Source organism: Cavia porcellus, unplaced genomic scaffold, assembly GCF_034190915.1.
Source record: "Cavia porcellus strain 051 isolate PalLab524CR breed Dunkin Hartley unplaced genomic scaffold, mCavPor4.1 scaffold_14, whole genome shotgun sequence".
Lineage (NCBI taxonomy): Eukaryota > Metazoa > Chordata > Mammalia > Rodentia > Caviidae > Cavia > Cavia porcellus.
The window spans coordinates 612,073-633,257 of NW_026947497.1; the positions used below are offsets into that span (position 1 = coordinate 612,073).

Consider the following 21,185-nt stretch of genomic DNA (forward strand, 5'->3'; position numbering starts at 1 on the left):
GCTTTTAAAAGTGAATTTTTGTACTTCACTGTGAAGAATGTTCCTTTATCAAAAAGCTTACACATGTCATGAGGATTCCATATTTTCTTTTTCTTGTTTGCTTCATCATTGTGGCCATTACTGCAACACACAGAGGTTTTGGAAGACCGCATACCACCTTAAGTAAAAAACGATGACAATAATAATTGTTATTTTACAAAAATCTCAAGTAAAATTAATCACATGTTATCTACAAGGTGCTTAGAATTATCTCTTTAATGCAACTTTCTGTGTCTGTTTTCTTCATCATTAATCATTTAACAAACATTCTCATAAGTGCCTGAATTTCTGACTCAGACTTCATTTTTCAATTCATCTGGAGTTTCTATGTCTCATGCTACATCTACAGTCCACTGAAAATAAAATGTTTTACTGTCATTTATGATTTTACTTACAAAAATTCATATTTTTGCAGGTGTACTTCGTGTTCATCAAACCTATTTGTCACCATTTTTCTGTTTCTCTGGGCTGTATCTTTCATTCATCCCTGACGCATATGTACCATTGACACTTTCTTTGTAAATCCATTATGATTTTTGTCAATCTCTACTTTAATTCAATTGTCTAAATGAAGCCTCTATCATTGTCTCAATACAAAGTTAGAAAAGCCGTACACTCAAGCTGATGAAAATTAGGATTTAATATTTTGACTCTGACTTATTCGTTTGTCATATAGTTTATTTTTTTTAATTTTATTTAAGGATAAAAAAGAAAAAAAAACAGAAAAAGGGTACAAGTTATACATAATTTCAGAAAAAATAAACAGTAGCAAATCACTAGTTAATTACATATTGTCATCTTAGAAATAGTTGTTGAAGTTACAAAATTAAAGCATACAGAGCGGACCTTCAAAAAGTGAGACTGCAAACAGTTTTGTTCAATGATCTAACAAAACTCAGCAATATGGTTATCCATCCTACACACCCAAACATACATGCAGTTATATCCCCCAGAGAACTCTCCTCTCCCTTATTCCATACAATGACAATTACACATCTTGGGTTTCACTGCTCCCACAGTTCTTATTACTTTTTTTTTGAAGAAAGTAAAACCAAATGTGACATACCGGGACAGAGTCAATCAAATCAAAAGGATGGACATAATACATAATGTAAAAACAAAATACAAGGTGATCAACAATGGTTACCATAATGCCTCTTGTTATCTTAAAAAGAATTGCCTATATCATCAGTTATAATAAAATTGAACAAAACAGTAAAGAATAAGACCAATAAAACCAAAACATTTGAGACATTAGAGGACTTCAAAAGAAGATAATAGTCAACCAGAATGGGCGTCACAATGAATCTTATTGTCTTCATAGTTGTTGCCTATACTTTCAAACTTGGTAATATCAAGCATAACAGAATAGAGGAAAATCAGTCAAAACAAGATGGTGAGAGCAATACAGAGTTTCAACTCAAGTTAATAGAAAATCTAAGTGGGTTATATAATATATCCTGCTATTTTTTATTTATTTTTCCTTTAATTAAAAGGATAAAAATGAAAAAGTAGATAATAAAAAGGAGATTGAGATAAAAGAGGACATAACAACAAAACAGTGCAGGCCAAAACATAGCCATTTAAGCAAAATAGTGTTTCACCACAAGATAATCTCGACATAATAGATACCATAGTGTTTCTTCCCTTAAAATCTTTGGGTATAACTTCGTATACTGTAGCATCAAACATATCAAGACAATGTAAGTCATGTAATTTAACTTCTTCAGTCTGTTTCATGCTTTAACACTGTCTACTTTGGCTACCCTCATGGCATTTCTTTGAGTTTTGATGATAAGGTTTTGATGATAAGCAAATCCCTGTTCCCCTTAAAGGAAGCTTCAATAATTTCCCTATGTTGAAGAAATCTTTTCAGTATTCAAACCCTCTCATTTCAGCCAGTTACTAATTTATTGTGTTTCTAGGATGTAAAATTTCCATTTGAGAGCTATGTTATTTTAGAACTGTGAACACTCGGTCACTTTCTATTTAGTGTCAATAACTACTGTTCTCCATATCCTACTAGGTAGAGAAATATTTTTCCTAAGCAGAGACTGCTGAGCATTGTTAGCAAAAAGAAAGACTGCTTTAAAAGAAGCTTCAGAAAAAAAATAGGACTATACTAGATCTTTTTTCCAAATGTAACTTTATAGATATCTCCTTGAGTTATCTATGGAGATAGTTAAGGCCCACAGTGTCCTTCTCAGATTCTCTGAAAAGCAACCTCACAAGTTTTTATTCTCCATTGTTAACTAATTTATTCATTCATCTTCTGATAAACTCTAGAGTTTGAGATTAATTTCTAAATCTCTTACTAATGTGAAATTAGATTCCCTGTAGTGTTGCAGCCTTTTTTATCTTAGCGCATCACTGTCATATATCCGATGGCATTTGGTCCAGTGTTCACTGTCAGTCATCAGGAAATGGAGTGATTGTCCTCTAGGTCAATGCCATTGAGCACAGGACTCAATTTTGTTTTTTTCTATATTTAATAAGAAAAGAGGAGCTTCTTTCTGCTGAGACTATACACTACCAGGAGTCTAAACAATTTAAAGCTGTCTCTTTCAAGGAGAGGAAAGTATTCTGAGAGTTGTCAATAAAGAAGAAAGCAGAGCAGAGAGCTAGAGAAAGATATGTAACTTATCACACACCTTTGAACTCCTGGTTCCTCTCTTGAAAATATGTATGTCAAGATTTTTAAATTATATGGTTAGTTGACCTTATGCAAATGGAGATGGGAATCCTTGGATGTAGGGAAAAGGCAGAAGGGAAGGGAAATTAAAAAGCATTATGATATGTTCTCTGTGTGTGTCAATTCACCAGGATGTATGTGTTCATTATGTATCACAAACATGCACAAATAAAAATTTAAAACTTCATCAGTAAATTCTGCCTGTGCTTGAAACTTGAAAGCAAATGAATTCTGCCACACACACACAGCAAAATGATATCTTGTATATTTACTTAGAAATGAGTCAATTATTTAAGTCGTTGAAGTTCCTTGAGTTGAAATTTAATACACTTCTAGCCATTTACATGTGTGTGTTTCACTTATCTTTATGAGGTAACACATTCTCTCTAAATCATATTCTCCAGTGTCTGATAGTTGCATAGACATTCCCACCTTCATGTAATTTCTTATATTGCTTTTCCATTCCTGATAATTAATAAAATTATTGATGCCCAGTTCAATCAATATGTTTCTCGGTTTTGTACCTAGAATGATACCTGGAAAAAATATCCACAAAGTAGATATATTTGAATACTTTTTAGTTTAAACTAATCTTGTTTGGATAAAATTTAAGTTTAATATAGAAAAATGTAGCACAGTGCACATAATTTTGTTAAAATATTTTATAACTAGCTTATATTGAACAGGTTGATTTGTAAGATCTTACAAATGTAATTTGATTAATTGTTGCCTATTTGAAGTTTATTCCTCATCTCTTTGCATAGACTATTCTGAGGGTTGTTTGATAAGTTGATTAAATTAAGTGAAATAACAAATATCAGAACCCAGTTTTCTCTATAATCTACCATGTAGGAAGTCTAAGTTTTTTGAGAAAATCTCAGATATAAGCAAACATTACATCATTTCATTTTGTATTTAATGAATCCCTTGGTGGAATTGTTTGATTGCTCACATATTTTCCACTGAGAGATTTAGATATCACAGTTCGGATTCCTGCATTCTACTTTGAAATCAAACAAAGGCTGATTCAAAAATCATTAAACCCAATTGCACTAGAACTTTCTTCTCCAAAGAAAACAGAGCCTTTCTAAAAGAGGCACAAATTCCTTCTATGAACATAGAAGCCTTACCCCATATGCAGTATGTTAATTGTTGAAATGAAGTGTGTTGAATGGATCCTCACACATCAAATTTATTTTGGGAGCAGAAAATGAACTAGGGCAGCATCAGTACAGAAACTGAGTGAAAGGTGGTAACTGGTAAGTGTTCTTTTAGTATTGGAATGTAGATGTGAGTAGGATTTTATATGGGCACCTTCTTTATCATTGCTTATGGTACACATAGATTGCTTATGTCTAGAAAGCAAATGTGCCCAGAATCCTGCAGGTTCAAAATCCTCTAGTGTTTCAAGTAAAAAATGACAGCAACAACAAACTAGTCTATTGAGTGCTTCTATTCTATTTTTATTGTACGTGTTTATAGCACACAGTAGCGACATTCATCATGAGGAGTTGATACACTTACAAAGCACAACTTAACTACTTTTTACCCTCTCCACTTTTTCCTGTCCCCCTCTATCTTATGGTCTCTTTACAATTTATAAGATGTCTATCACCCTATATCATATTCAGGATGACCTTCAGAATTATTAGGTGCTGAGTAGAAATCTCAGTGTAAGCACATTCCTCATTACATGTAATTATTGTAAAAATTTGAACATATTTTAATATCAAGACTGACAATTTATATATAACTTTACTTTTTTCTAATGGTAATGATACCACCAGTTATCAATCTACAAATAATAGTACTATTAGGAATTGGACATTATCATTAAGGGAATAATCTAAAATAGAATACTAGAATTCAATATTTATAACTAATGTCAACATTATATCATTATATGGAATTCATTTAAAAACTTATATTCTCTCATTCTTATTTCACAGGAAAAATTACTTAGTTGATTTTGTAAAATTTTCTTAGTGTTTTGTTTTCTCATTGTTTTTCTTGCATTGCTCTATTTGGATTTCATATCTAATATATGTTAAACCTGCAGGTATTTAAATATTAGCTTGTATGACACAAACACCACTTCAGGGTTTAACCTAGAATACAAAATTAAATATGATTTACACTGTTTATTCGGGATCATATATGAATAGCCTGTGTAATCTATTTGGAAGATAGACGACCAGTAGGAAAGAGACCGTGAAAAGTTCCAAATGATAAAGGACAGGGATGATTTTCAAAACAGAATGTCAGAGCAAGATTGTGTTTCAGGAAAAGAGTCCTTATCTAGTCTGGAATTGTACTCTGGCACTTACAAATTTCATTAATGAGAAAGTAGGAAATCTTGATATTTTCCAGATTTCCATCATTGAATCACTAGTGCTTGATTGGATGAGCTCCATATTTAGACTAGGAGCAGAGGGCATAATGATGGACAAGACAGAAATCTCAGAAAACATATGGTGTCGAGACGTGACATCCACTAAATACAGTTTTGGAATTACTCTGTTTGTGTATCTGTTCCATAACTCTTTGCAGTCTCAACATGTGACTTTGTCTGGAAACAGAAAAGCTGCCACTGCATAGGTGGAAAGTTTAGGAAATAAAAAGGTTCACCAACTACAAAAACAGCATTTAAGTTTGGGAACAAGTTTTAAGTTATAAAGGAAGCCCCAGGTCAATGCTGTTCCATGTGCCAGGGGATTAGCAAGGACATTTTGGGCTTAGGACAGAAACCAAGAATGGTGTAGGTATGGAAAAGTCAGGTGAGGTGAGAACATTTAAAAGGGAGTTTTGTCACTTGATATAATAATGCACACATATTTTAAAACTGAAAATTTCACAAAAATACAATTTGCCATATGAAGCTAAATAACATTATTTGTTTTTGAAACAAAAATCCTACTTCAGTAAGTGGAAATGAGATTGGGAACATGCAGTGGATGTCCATGAGGAAGCATAGTGATGCAATGGAGAAAGTACATAGAAACAGGCACCTGTTTGTAAAGGTGAAGTAGATTTAAGCATTGTTATATGAGGAAAGAGCATGGGCCAAAGGTGACTAAGAATAGCATGGGGACCTTAATGGAGATAAAGGCAGTTTGTGATGTAATTAACTGCAGAAAGGATGAGCTCATTTTTCCCAGAGAAGAAAGGAATGGATGAAATGAGAGACACTGTTTTGTTCAAATGTCAACATGATCATTCTTTTACTAGTAACCATTTTTCCTTGAAAGTTAAAGGCTATTTTCTGACAATGAGAACAAAAATTTAAATAATACCTTAGAAAAGTAAAGGGCTAAAATATCTATTAAAGGAGAGGAATGAGCAATGTTATTATTATGTATATGCAAGATATATTTTAATTAACTTACCAATTAATGTTAAAAACCAAATCAAACCACAAATTTCTGATTTAATTGAATTTTTTTTTAAATATCCTATAAAATATGCTAAACTGGATCCATCTTGCTGCCATAAGAATGCCGGAGTGGATTTTGAGTTATCATTCCATTATTTTGACATTTTCTCACTTCCGTCATTACAGTCCACTTCCATCCTTACACCATCATCACTCCAGACAGGCAGAAGAAATGTGGATGATAAGGCTGGAGAATGGCACTGTGGCTGCACACAGCCTTCTCATGGGCTCAGTGACCATCCACAGCTTCAGCACCTGCTGTTTGCTACATTCTTTTTCCATTTCCTCTGTCACCTGATGGGGAATATTGGCATGATTTTGTTCATCACAATCAGCTCCCACTTGCACACTCCAATGCACTTCTTCATCTGTGTGATCTTCTTTATGGACATGAGCTGCTCTTCTGTCCTTACCACCAAATTCCTCATGATCTTGATTTCTGATGAGAAGACCATTTCTTACAAATGCTGTGCTGCACATTTATGATTTTTCTGCCCTGTGGTTGACACAGAATCTTTCCTCTTGGCTCCAATGGCTTATGGCAGGTAGATAGCAATTTGTAACCCCTTGCTTTATACCATTATTATGTCGAAGAGGCTTTGCTGTTTGCTTGCACTTGAATCAATTTTGGGAGATACCATAAGCTAAATCATTCACCCCACTAAAATTCCCTTGTAGACTTCTGTCTCAAAGAAATAAACCATTTCTTTTGTGATATATCCCCACTATTTTTGTTGTCCTGCACTGACAGGTACATGTATGACATCATTCTGGTGGTGTTTTCTAGTTTAGTGGGGGCTATTTGTCTTCTAACAGTTCTCCCCTCTTGTGTCTATGTTTTATCAGCTATTCTTAAAATAGGGTCAGCAGAAGGAAAAAGGAAAAGATTCTCCTTTTACACTAGCAACCAAAAAATGAAATATTTAGGAATTACTCTCACAAAAGAAGTGAAAGACCTATACAGGGAAAATTATAATACATTGAAAAAAGAAACTGAAAACAATCTCAGAAAATGGAAAGACATCCCAAATGGTGGAGAGGCTGTGGGGAAAAAGGAAATCTCCTGCACTGTTGGTGGGAGTGTAGACTGGTGCAACCATTGTGGAGGTCAGTCTGGAGATTTCTCAAAAATCTTGGATTGGAAGTCCCATTTGTTCCATCTATTCCACTTCTAGGCATATTCCTAGATGAACTGAAAACATTATACCACAGTGATATATGTGCACCCATGTTTACAGCAGTACAATTTGTAATACCCAGATCTTGGAAATTGAGACCACACTCATAAGTGAAATAAATCAAACTCACATGTATGAATACCGAATAGTTTCCCTAGTGTAAGAAATGGTAAGAATACATAAAAGCATGTGCTAGTAATGAGTCCCCATTATAATGCTTTGAAGCCTTATAATGTTAATAATTCATTAGTTGGCATGCTTTTATTCTGAGTTGTTTGATTTTATTGTCTGGGATGATATGAACAACTCTTTGGAAGAAAACAAGACATTATAATAGCTAGTGCTGATTTAATAACATCTTGTTTTGAAATCCTACCAAACTTTTGTTCTTCTGTCTCCATTGTTTTTATCATGTTGTATCTTACTGGATTTTATTATATGTTATAGTACAGACAAAAATTTTTATAGGCAAAGAGATAATATATTAACCATTGTTCGTTTTCTGTTAGCTGGTTCTAAACACCTTGTAATACTTTTATCCTCTTGAATGGTTGCACACTGTCTTGATATGTTTGATGCTATCATATACGAAGTTACACTCAAATATTTCAAGGAAAGAGACACTATGATAACTACCATTAAGTCGGGTTATCTTGTGGAGAAACACTAAGTTGTTTAAATTGTTCTGTTCTGACCTGTTTCGTTATGTTATGTCCTCCTTTATCTCAATCTCCCCCCTTTTTCTTAATTTATTTATTTTTTATTACTATTTTTAATTAAGTGAAAATTTTTAAAAATTAGCAAGATAAATTATAGTAACTTTTTTGATTTCCTATTAACTCGATTTGTAGCCATGTATTGCTCTATCTTGTTTTGAGTGATTTTATTCTATTCTGTTCTGTTAGATATTATCAATTTTGAGGGAATAGACAACTACTTTGAAGGCAATAAGATTCACTGTTATGCCCATTCTGGTTTGACTATTATCTTCTTTGGAAGTTCAATAATGTCTCCAATGTTTAGGTTTTATTGGTTTTGTTCTGCGCTGTTTTGTTCCATTTTATCATACCTGATGATATAGGCAATTCTTTTTAAAGTAGCAAGAGGCATTACTGTAATCATTGTGAATTACCTTGTATTCTATTTTTACATCATGTATGATGTCCATCCTTTGTTTTGACTGACTGCTTTGTTTTGTCACATTTGGTTTTATTCTCTTCCAAAAAAAAAATAATAATAACTGTGGGAGTACTAAAACCCAAAATGTGTAATTGTTACTGTAAAAAAGAGAGGAAAAAAAGTGCTCTAAAGGACACAACTGCAAGTGTGTTTAGGTGTGTAAGACAGATGACCACATTACCAAGTTTTTGATGGATCATTGAACACAACTGTTTGCAGTCTCACTGGTTGAACATCCACTTTGTATGCTTAGTTTTGAAACTTGATCAAGTAATTCTACAATGACAATGTGTAATCTATTAGCTAGTGATTTCTTACTGTTTTTTACTGAAATTCTTTATTACTTGTACCCTTTTACTGTTTTTTTTTCTTTAAACAAAATAAAAATTTAAAAAAAGAAAAAAAATTAAAGGATTCTCCACTTGATTACTGTGATACTCTGATCTTCATTTACTTGCACCCTTGCACCCTAGTGGGCCACTCAGTATATATTGACAAAGTATCTTCTGTGTTCTATACACTAATTATACCCATGCTGAGCCCCATTTACAGCTAAGAAACAAGGATGTCAAGAATGCCTTTAGAAAGATTAACCACAAAAGACTATCATAATATAAGAAACAGGCCACAAATTTGAAGAGTGTACCTTAATTTATTCTTTTGCTCAAAACTTAATTTAGCATGGGTATCCTCCAATTCTGTGCCTTACATTATGCCTTTTCTTCCATTATGTGCATGATGTACATTTTATTAAAAGTTAAAGTTTTAATATTTTTTCAGGGGAAGACTCACCATTTACTTAATCTTCCATTTTGAATATTCTTTCCTTTTTAATTTCCTTCTCTAAACATTTTTATAAGCATTCTCTGCAATAGCCAAATCACCTACATGATCAGAATCCCTTTTTGTCAAAGAAAATACAATTCACAAAGTTTCATTAATTGATTTTAATTCCCATGTCAATCAATATAGGTACATTGTAAATTACATCTCTAAATCTACTCATTCTAAAATTCTTTCCTCATATGTTAATCCCTACATTTGTTCCTGATTTCCTTTCCATTTCAAATGACAGTTCGTTCTCCAAGTCTCCCTGGAGTCTTATACACTGAAGAATCACATATTCTGTGTTAACTTGACATAATTTTATACATTTTCCTAAATTTTATTCTATAATCTCTTGATTCCTTCTCACAATATGTACCCCAGTCTATATTCTGAGTAAGGCAACTGGAAAGTTATCATGTATTGTTTCTAGTGACAGTTTCTGTGCAGATGGGAGAAGTGATGTGGAGAAACTAGTCCATTCCTCCTGAGTTGCTTTTGCTTCATTCTCCAGGGTGGTACTCTGTGTGCAGTTAATGAGTATAAGATGTCACCAAGTTCGACTAGTTATTAAAAAATAATTAGTGAACATTTGCAAATATTGAACAAATTAAATTCTGGATCATGAAATGTGTTCTCAAGAGCATATAGAATGTGAAACGTCTTGATTTGTAAGCACACAGCTAAATTCTGGGGAAGGATGTGGGGAGAATTGAGGACAGGAACTGGAGCCACGAATGTCATGATGATGGTTTTCATGGATGCTGCTGCTGACACCTAGAGGAAGTGGGGCTGGAAAGTTAAAAATATTCACCCCAAATGTGAGGTAACACAATGGTAGATAGAATGAACTAAAAGAGAAAACCATATGGGAGTAAAAAGTAAACCCTGGATGGTAAGTCTAAACCACAATGCTTTTTCACCTGTTTTCATAAAAAAAGAGCTTGTCCATAGAGGTCAGTAATAAAATGGAGCTTCTGTGAGTGTGAGCTTGTGGTGAAGAAGACAAGAGCAGCATCCCAAGAGTGAAGAGCACTGCATGCTTTTCCCTCGATACTTCACTGGAAGTAGTCTCCAAAAAGCATGCTCTATTACAGTAGAGAGATTGCTGCCTTTGTTTCTAAGTGCATTCAAGCCATGGCCTTCGGGATGGGCCACACAGGACACACTGTGAATGAAGTTCTCTGGGACTATAATCTAAAGTTGTTTTTCGAGATTACAGGATCTAGGGCTTAGAGTATAGTGTGCTTTGAGGAATCTGCTACAGAAGACAAACTCATTGTAAATATTTACTAGTAAAAACTAAAAATAACATTAAAACAGAACATTTTTGTATGAAAGCATTGATGAAAGTATGACTGTTTGTCAAAGTATAGTGTAGGACAAGTCAACAAGGGAAAAGAATGCACCATGGTGAAAAAAAGTACCACAGAGAGAACTTGTATGACATTGAAAACTTTTCCAAGACTGCATTCATCCTAGGATAAAGGCAAGAGGAGCAGAAAAAGTTCACATAAGGTGAATTTAGTACAATAAAATGAAAAGCAAGGAGATGTAGCCTTTTTTACATTGGTTTGCAGGGAGCTGTGCTCTGTGTAGTGTGTAACCCTGGAACTGAATCCTGATGCAGAACATCAAGCAATAAAGCAAAAAGCAGTGATTGAGAACAAAGATAGAGTATTGTTCATATTAAATTTGGAATATAAACAGGAAATTATTCTTATTTACTACTTATTATTTTGAAAGTGTTGTGGTGGATATCATAGAGTGAAAGCACCAATTAGAAGGGACACTATTTAGAAGTTTGACTATGTATATTTGTGCAGGAATTGTGCTATTACATCCCTTCTTTTGAAACTGCAAACACATGGTATGTTCCACTAGCATTTGGAGAGAATCCTCATTATATCTTTCTTTTTTTACTTTTTCTTTGTCTTTTTTTCTTCCTTTCTGTTGTTCAGCCATGTTAACTGCTCATTGTTCAGTGATTGCGTGCCCATCACAGCGTGTTTTAGAGCTCTTGGCAGCATTAAGCAAATGGTGTGCATAAGACTGTTCTATAGAAAGTATACAGGAGGATGTGAACACAGCTTACTGTTTTCATGAGTATCATTGCATTTCTTCCTCCCTAGTTAAGGGAGTTTCAAATAACCAAAAACCTTCCAGTAAACAAAACAGTAAGGCTTTTTTTTGTTTTTGTTTTGTTTTGTTTTTTGTTTTTTGTTTATCTTTGTTGAGACAGGGTCTCACTATGCAGTTCAGGCTGGACTTGAGTTCACTTTGTAGCCCAAGCTAGTCTCAAACTCGCAAAGATCCTCCCACCTCAGCCTTCCGAGTACTGGGATTACAGAAAACAGTAAGTTTTTAAAAAGTATAAAACTTAAGACAACTAGTGGTGATGAATGTCACCCACATGAAGCTTTGTGTCATGGCTGGCCAGGCTGCTGAGGATGGGGCCAAAATTGCATTAGAGGAGTCAGATTTCAGATGAGAAAAACGCATTCGAGGGCTAGGAATGTTACTGCTCAGTGGAAGAGTTTCAAAGAAAGTACTGCAGCTTGGGGCCAAAGGTGGGAAAATGGGACAGACAGGATGCCAGAAGTGTCTAAGGTTACCTGTCCCTCCCTCTATCTACTGCTCACTGTGCCTGATTCGGGTATATACATTAAAGGAGAAGCAATACAGAAAGGTCACAGATCTTTCTTTCCAGTTGGATAAAGTGAACAAATGCATGGGTGAGTGGCCACAACTGTGCCCTTGAGGAGGGCAGGGTGCCCAGACTGTGGATGGGGCTTACACTGCCCCAGGGAGCAGGGTGGATTCAAGGGCACAGCGGTAAAGGGAAAGGCATCTGTGCCAGCAGTTGACGATTTAGTCCTACCTCTGAGCCTCAGTGTCCCCACTGCAGAGAGGGGTATTGTACTCCCCACCAACCCCTAACTAGGACCCATTCAGAAATGTGGCTTCATGCCTGGCCATGATCTGGGTGTGAGCAATCAGTCATGAGGAAACCAAGGCCCAAGCAAGGAGCCTATAATGGGGGCTGAGCACTGAGGATATTGTTTAAGGCCTAGAGACCCGGACCCTTAACACTGCCTCCTTTCTCACCTGTGCCCCAGCCTTGCACCCCTGAGCAGGGCCATCTTTAGAACAGTAGTGGCTGCTGTGGGAGCTGAACCACATAAAGAGGAAGCTAGAGCACATCTCAGGGAGCTAAATAGCAACAAGAAAGAAAACTGGGCCCTGTAGAAGAAAATCAAGGAGCAGGAGGATGGCCTTGTGAGGCTTGAGAACAGGGCCAAGTTGTGGCTGTGCTGGTGGAGGAGCACAGAAACATCCTGGAGCACATGGAAGAACTGCAGAAGACCATCAATGGCTTAGTGGTGCAGAACTGCAGTCTCAAGAAGCAGCTGGCCCAAATGCAGGACAACTTCCAGAGGCTGGTGCATGTCCATTGCTTGCTTGGCTCCTCACTGCCGGGACCTTCAGGGAAGAGCATCACAGTTACCCCTCTGACTCCTTCCTCTCTGCAACACACTGTTCCCCTCAATTGTGGGAGTGTCCTATGAGTCAGATGCTAGGGCATCTCCTACAGACAGATGATTCTCCATCCTGCCATATGGGTGTAGACACACAGGTAGGATCTCAGGTCTGCCTGTGCTAGAGGCACTGACTACAATTCTCTTTAAAGTGAAGACAAGATCAGTAGAACAACGACCCTGCATTTAGAGCAGCTCCAAAAGTAGGAGCTGACTTGGAAGCCAGGGCAGCTGCAGGGGGGAGATCTCAGAGCTTAAGGCAGTGGTAGCTCCTGTCCCATGGGACTGGGCTAAGACAGAGGTATTGCTCATGAGGATAGGAGGCTCTGGGGCTAGAACTGATCTCCCACAGCTGGGTGACAAGTGAACCCAATGTCCTGCAGAGTCTGCCAGAGCAGTTCTGTGAGTGTCTTTTGTTCTAAGCCTGTGAGCATTAGAGGTGTGTAGCTCTAGAGTTTTCCTAGGTCCTGATGCTATCTCACTGCTGGAGACCTGAACCCACCTAAACCTAGGAGGACACAGGATAGAAGGGGATGCTCCTTGGGTTCACAATGGACTGGTTCTCTGTTGCACTGTTCCCAGTTTCAGTGCTTCCTATCACCCAGCCTCCAGTTTCCATCACTTCAAATGGATCTTAGCATTTTCTTCAGAGAGTTGTTGGAGTCAGTGGGACAATATATGCAAACCAGAGGCTAGGAGAATACACTTAACACATGTAGGTTGGTTCCATCTGATTCTTCACAGCTGTGGCACTAAATCCTGTTGTAAGGATCAGACATTCCAAGTCATGAGTTTGGGTGCAGGAGGCTAGTGCTTCTGGATGGCCCTCACTGAATTTCAGAGCTCAGACTGTTAAAGCTTCAGGTGATTCATGCCCTAATTTGTGGGTCTTCTTCTGGTGGCAGTGAGGATCCAAGAGGCCCAGAATCTCCAGCAGCAGAGACCAGCTCTTAGGCATCCTGTGCCAGCATGGTGAAGCCTCTTTACAGCTGGTCTCCAAGAAAGACTCTTCAAAAGTAGCTTCTGCACTTCACCCACCTAATGATGCAGCTACAGCTCAAAGACATGGAAGAGAACAAGGCCCTGGAAATCTTCGCACAAGACTCAGGTGATGGAGCTGCTGATGTAGGTCTTCTGCCTGGGAGGCCCTGGCTTCCTCTGACTTCTCGCTTTTCATCCTTAGCTACAGGAAATCCTGCAATCCTCCAGGTTGTAGAAGCAGGAGTAAGCCCCACTGAGAGACTTGGCACTGCCCTGGGGAGGTGAGTGGAGGTGTCAGTGCTGGATGGGCTGAGGAGCACTCTGAAAAAGAGTAGAGATGGAAGAGATGTCAGAGGGCTGCTCATTCTCTTCCAGAGGGTGGTAGCCCTGGGGTACCTGGTGATATGGGTAAAGGGGAAGCCAGGATTGCTCTCCCTCCCTTCTGGGGATAACTGACTGCTCCCAATATGAAATGAAAGGAATGTGGAGGAAAGGAACATGAAGAACCCTCAGCCCAACAGCACTGCTACTGAAAACATGGAAGTTGGGGTGAGCCAGGCTCTGCTTTGACCCTCCCTGTGTCTCCTTCTCTGCCTGCCTCTGAGGTCTCTTTGGACACTCCAATACTTTGGTTTCCCCTTGCCCTCATTTCTCTGGACCTTCTAGGGAAGGAATGGCCACACCCTATCCCCTAGAAACAACAGATGCCAGTGGCAGAAAGGAGGCTCTTCATTATCCAGAGCACCCCCCCCCACAGAATCACACCCTGACTACACAGAAGGCCATCATTTATATAGGTCCTGTCCATGTGCAGAAACCAAGGGCTCAGCCCCAGCCACGCAAGGGTGCAGAGGCAATCATGCCAGAGCCTCGTCCACTTGGCATTCCTAAACCAGGACAAACTTGTGGAGGAGGCTTCAACAGCCAGGAGCAGTGGTGACTATGTGGCCACAGTGCAGCTGCAGGTGAGGCTGTTCCACCAGGCTGGGAAGGACAGGTGGCCACAGGGTCCTGACTCTGGTTCTTTTCCTCCTTTTTTGTGCAGGTCTTGCAGGAGAAGACAATTATCAAGGAGAGTCTGACAGAGCTGGAATATCATGGTACGCTGTTCACTCTTTGGTGATTCCAGCACCACTGGTGAGCTGAGCCAGAGCCCCTGCAACAGAGACTGTAAGGTGTGAGATTTGGGGAAGCCTGCAAGTGACCTCTGACTACTGTTCTCCTTTGTACAGCAGAGCACACTGTCATCTTCCCTAATCAGGGAACAATCCTGAAGAAGAAGAATTCTGAGGAGGAGGACAAACAGATAGGACAAAAATAGGAAGTGAAGGAGAAAAAGGAAAAGAGCAGAGGGAGGAAGAGGAGCAGGAAACAGTGAAGCAGGAGGAGACACATATCAACCAGCAGTTCCCATGGAGAGAAGCAGGTAGAGATGGACATCTCATCCTGGGTCAGGGTGGCCACCAAACTCCTCTCCCACTGGGTAAAGCTGCTTGTGCTACAGGAGGTGGTTCTGTGCCTGGAGAAAAATTGCAGATCCTGTCAGGATGAATTTAAGGGCGCTGTACAGAGTTGTGCTGAGGAGCCCACTGTGAGATCCCCATGCACCAAGGATGGTGTAGCCCCAGTTGAGAAATATGGTAATTACAGTCCTGGGAGGGTTGGGCAGGGGCAGGTCTCACAGGAGAAAACAGTGGCCAAGGGGCACACACTCAGTGCCCGCTGCTCTCTCCCCAAAGATTCTGCAGAGGGGAGCCCTGCACACAGTGAGCAGCTCCGGCTGAAGAGGCTATGGCTGCATCACACCTAGAATCCCAGCTGCCTGAACATGAGAATCCCCACAGGGTCCTGGCCTGGGGCTTCAGCTCTGCATACAGCAGTTTCTCTTCTGAAACAGTACTGAGGAGGAGAAATCCATGGAACTCAGTCTGATCTAAAGAATTCTGCCAGCAAATCCTGGAGCTGTGGGGCCAGAGCTCTGTGCCCTCTGATTCCCCATTCAGTCCCTGACCCCTTTCTGTCTTTGCCTAACTGTCCCTCTGCTATCTCTATAGAAGCAACAAAAATCCCACAAATTTATTTTCCATCAAAATATTTTAATTCCAAGAATTTTTTTAAAAAGTCAAAAATGGAAAGAAAAACGGAAAGATATTTGAAAAAAGTAAAAAAAATAAACAAAAATTTTAAATGCTGTAAATTTTTAAATCTTTTCTATTTTAAAGAGTAAAACAAGATAAATAAACAATGAAAGTAACTTTCAAAATACATAAGTAGGACAGTTATAATACTTGATATATTGTATGGTCTCTTCATAGTAGTTATTCAGAACACAGGATGTGGACATGCTATCTCACCAAACAACGTTAGCACAAAACATTGTCTCAAGGAACTAATAAAAGCTAGCTGTACAGTTATCTTAACTATATTATTTCTTCTTCCTTTCTTCTTTCCCCTATCACAGTTTGAATTTTATGATTCTGAAAGACAGAGGGAGGAGTCAGGATGGGGCCCTGGTGACCTGGTCCTGATGGTCCTGTTTACACTTGATTTTCATTTGGTTGGGAATCAATGAATTCCATCAGCTTCCTGAACGTCCAGGTTCCTGGGATTGAAGAATCAGATGGGGAACAGGGAGAAGATGTTGCCAGCAGAGGATACGCATCAGGCTGCAGAGTCCCATGTCTGAGCTGGTCCATCAGGACTGGATGGCATCTCCATGCCTTGTCACCTAGATGCTGTGAGGCATGGTGAGGGGACTGTCATGGAGGCTCCCAGGGCATCCTGTTCTAATGGGCTGCAGATTGGAGCCTGCTCAGACAGTGAGGTAAGAATGCAGGGCGTAATATCCAAGCACAGTATCCCAGTTATTCTATGGGGTAATTATTTGTGAGCTTTTCTGGAAACTCATCAAAAATGAGGGTGGTTCCTCAGGGAAATAATTATCTGGAAAAGTTGATCAGATAAACAGAAAACTTTGAAACAAAAATATTGGGATCCAAAAGCTTCAATGACCTTGGGACAAGTTACCTATGCAAATGTTAACATGCCACCACTCCAGATTATACAGAAGAGTTCAAGGCCAGTGAAAACTACACAGTGAGATCCTGTCTCAAAAAAAAAAAAAAAAAAAAAGCAAAACAAATAAAACTTATGCATTTGAAGTCAATAAAATTGATGATCTTTAAAAAAACAAACAAATGAACACTAACACTGTATGCCTGGGAGGGCAGAAAAAGGTAAGGTGGGAAAAAATATAAAGCTACTCTAAGAGAAAATACAGCTCCACTGTTAAGAATTTTCTTTCTAGAACTACCTGTTCTAAAGTTAAGGACTTACTGAGAATGAGTGCCTTCACTCAGTACACAAAGACTGGTTTAGACAGGCGTTCCACCTACCTGTTCAGGGTCAAACAGCAATTATTCTTGTTATTTTAATTTATACTCATCATTAAAATATATATCTAAAATATCTCAACCAGGATCTTAGATGTTCTGAAGCCAAAAGAAACATTTCTTACTCGCTAGTTAGAGAGACAAGTTTGAGCTGGTTTGTACCCTATCCTTGGAAGGCTAGCAATATAATTTTGGTGTAAAAGCAAATCCACAGCTTTCCTGGACATCTTACCATTTTGCTAAGAGTTTATATTGTAATTATACAACAGAAAGCATCTGGGCTCTACCCAGCAACAGAAGTGATGACTCTGAAGAGCTAAACCAGATGTTAAAGCTGGCTGTGAGAGTTTTAGTAGTGAGTTTGTCTTCCCTCAGAGCACATCCTCACTAGCTGATAAGCTGATACACTGCATTCTCAACTTACCTCTGATAGAATTAGTTTTAAGAATGGATTTCTCTAATATCAAAATCTTGTTTCTTCACTTAACCTAGTGGCAATAGGTTTCTTGTGCATTTAATAGTTATTTTACAGTAGAAACAACGTCTTAGCCTTTTTCTTTATTTATTTATTTTGGATGGGGCTGGGATCAAATCCAAGGACTCCCTCACCTTTTGCCAACACTCTAACACTGAGCGACCCTCTCCGCCTCCACCCAGAATAACTGCCATGCACAAAACAATCCGCCTATCTGCTAAGGTAATTCCTGAAACTCTTGTTAGAAGTCTTTGCTTTCCCCTGCACACAACATGAATTATTTCAATCATTTCAATTTCCTTCCATCACTTTTCTTTCTCCTTAGAGCCTTTTATGTGCACAAAGACTGAATTTCCAAATGCCCCTTATGCTAATAAAGGCAAGACTCCACAGGTGACACTTTCAGAAAGTCTTTGAGGCTCTGCCCACAAAATCTCACTCACTCAAAACAGAATCCAATTGTCAGGCCCAGACCCTGTGCCAAGAGCTCAGCACCGGCTTTGTAACTGGACTTTGGATTCTGCTGACAGTGCCATTTCCTAACTGCGTTGCCTGGACACCACACTTAGGCTCTGCTTTGTCTCTCCAGCCAGGGATACTCAGCACTGCTTCCAAATGTGAAAGCTTTAAATGTCACACTTGTTCTTTGGCTGTACCTAACATACTGTATTTTCTTAACTAAAGACTCTACACTTCCTTGGAAGGCCCTAATCTTTCTTTTTCTTTTTTAGTAGAATGCATTTAATGTTGTTGGCTCTGTTCACTTTGTAAATATTAAAAACTTCCTCCCTCTTAGTTTCTATCTGCCCTAAGGAGCCGCATCTTAAAGCCACTGTTTCTCTGGAAACTTCCTCAGGATTTAGGTTTAATACTAACAGCCCTGGAATGAGAAATGATCAACCAACTTAACTTAGCCTTGGTTTCTTTAGAAAAATAAAGGCCAAAGAGTTTCAGAAAGGGTAACTTTTAAGCACATGCCTTCTATTAACAGAACAACAACTAATTCCCTGAGTGTAGACTGTCACGGCTACAGAGCCTAGTAATAAGGCAGCCATTCAGTGTTCCATCTCCCATTTCAGCCTGGTATTCTAGGGTCACTACTCGTCATGGAAGAAGACAGATTAATTTGTTCCCTCTCACTTTTACGCCCGGCAATACGAAAAGATTTTATCAGCTACCAAATGACTACTTACACTGTGCACATCCAAATCAGTGCGCCGTTTAGAAATTAAATAAATGCAATCTAACTAAGCACCTCTCCCTAGAGCGGCCCCAGGGGCCTTCCTGGCAGTCTGGTGCAGAGCGGTAAATGAGCGCACCCCTGTGGCTTCCTCTGAGCGCAGGCGCGGTTCCTCCCCGGAGTCCCTAACAGAAGCGGCCGGCAGGAGGCGCATGCTCGGGTCCTCTCCCAAAGGGCAGCCGCGCCCCCGTCGCCCCAGCTCACCCCTCCCGGGACCGCGGCCCCTCGGGGTTCAGGGTACTTCCCAGGAGGAGGCTGCTTTTTCCAACCTGCAGTAGAGTTACGCCGACGGCTTGTGAGCCCCTCGGTCCTCGCGGCGGGGGAAAGCGGCGGGCGTCAGCGCCGGGCGTCCTGCTCCGCCCGGCCCGCCCTTTCCTCCCGCTCCGGGTGAGGTGGCGCCGCCCCCTGCCGGGACCCGCCCGGCCGCCCACCCGCCCTCGGTCTCCGTCCCGGCCGGCAGGAAGGGGCGCGGGCCGCCGCGCCGGGCTCCCAGCGCCTCACCCGGCCCCCTGCGCCCTCGCCGACCGGGTCCGGTGGGTGTGACCTTCCCGCGGAGCGGGGCGACGACGGCCCGGAGCCGGTGCGGGAGGAAAGCGGGCCGCCTCCGCCAGAGCCAGAGCGGACTCGGGCCAGGTTGGCGCGCGGACCGTGGGAGAAACTGAGGGAGCGGCCGCGGGGCCCCCGGGATTCCGTGTCTAAGGAGCCCACGCCAGGCTAAGGGACGCCGAGCTAAAAAAACAAAACAAAAAAACACGTTTATTTATTTGTTTTGTCTACTGACAGAATTACAAAACTCCAGCGACTGTCTCTCATTCCATGGTCCTTCTGGGTACATACTTAGAGACCCGCTGCAGGAGTTTTGTGACCTTCTTAAGGCTTTAACGTACATTTTAATGATTTTTAAATAGATTTACAGATCTGATCCCATCTGACATCTTGAAGAGTACCTCGCTTTCATTTCTGCGCAGCATACCTGGTAGGGATTTTGAGATACTAAAGTTTTACATTATTCATATAATGTTCAGAATGGTCTTAAATTTTCAGCAGGACATATGAAAATCATACAATATTTTCAAGTACAGCTTGAAAGATAATTCCAATCAGTTATCGAAACAGGCAATATTATATGAAAAAATGTTTGTGTCAAACTTCGACAGGTGAAACACTTATTTTTCATTTTATAAAATGATTCCATGTACAGATTCGTTTCTTAAATTTTTGTGACAAAATAAAATACAACACAACTATAAAGAGTAAAATTAGGTTTATACTATACTTTCCTGTGTTTACTGCAAATAATTATCTAAAAATGTGATGCAGCATTCATATTTCCTGGCCGCATGTGGTGGTGCACTTCTGTAATCACAGCACTCAGGAGGCTGAGGCAGGAAGATCCTTGGGAGTTGGAGCCCAGTTTGGGCAACAAAGTGAGTTTGATACCAGCCTGAACTGCCTAGGGAGAAGGGTCTCAAAAGCATCGCAAAAAGACCAAAAAAAAAAAAAAAAAAAAAAAAAAAAAGCAAATAAACAAACCAATAACAACAACAAAAACAAACCTTTTCTACATACAGCAGTGTTCACCCCAAGATATCCACTGTACCATGGCCTGCAGCTCGTTTTTTGTAATTGCTGCTTGCAACCCAAACAGTCTTTAATCAGCACTTCAGACTTTGAGGTTACTCCTCTGGGATCTGCCAGTGTTAAAGTTTCGTTTCTTCTCCTGAACTCCTGCCTGCTGTTGATTCAGTTTTCTACAACAATATATCAGGTCTGAGAAAACTAATTGGATTTTGATGCGTTTATATGACCACTTATATATTGATTTCCGTGCTTCCTTGATATATGACATACCTTAATTTTGTGATTCTCAGTTTAGTAGTATTCTTTAGATGCATATTACATTAAAACAACCTCAAATTTTTAAAACATCATATTTGAAACAGGATAGGTGTATGCATTGAAGTGGGGAAGAGAAGGAAGTCTCTTCCTTACACTCATTAGTTATACTAACTTACATGCTACTTACATATAATCTACTCTACATTGGATATGGTAACATTGTATTTTTTCTTTTTACTTATAGGGTACTCATATATATCATCATAGCCGTTTTCATTGTAATATTTACCGTGTGTCTTTTCTTCCATTATTTTAAAATATATTGGGCTAATAATTTTAAATATTTGCAAGACAGATACATAGAAAGCTAGAA

The 21,185-nt window shown here is 39.3% G+C and overlaps 1 long non-coding RNA gene and 1 pseudogene across 1 annotated transcript; one reads left to right on the forward strand and one right to left on the reverse strand.

Annotated features, from left to right (window-relative positions):
- Positions 1–6,225: 6,225 nt before the first annotated feature.
- LOC106027288 (olfactory receptor 5I1-like) lies at positions 6,226–9,133 on the forward strand (annotated as a pseudogene).
- Positions 9,134–9,453: 320 nt separating this feature from the next.
- LOC106027272 (uncharacterized) lies at positions 9,454–19,569 on the reverse strand. The gene is made up of 2 exons (XR_010051376.1): positions 19,243–19,569; positions 9,454–14,187 (listed from the first exon to the last, which is right to left on the reverse strand). It is a non-coding gene; the product is annotated as an uncharacterized LOC106027272 (long non-coding RNA).
- Between the last annotated feature and the right edge of the window lie 1,616 nt (positions 19,570–21,185).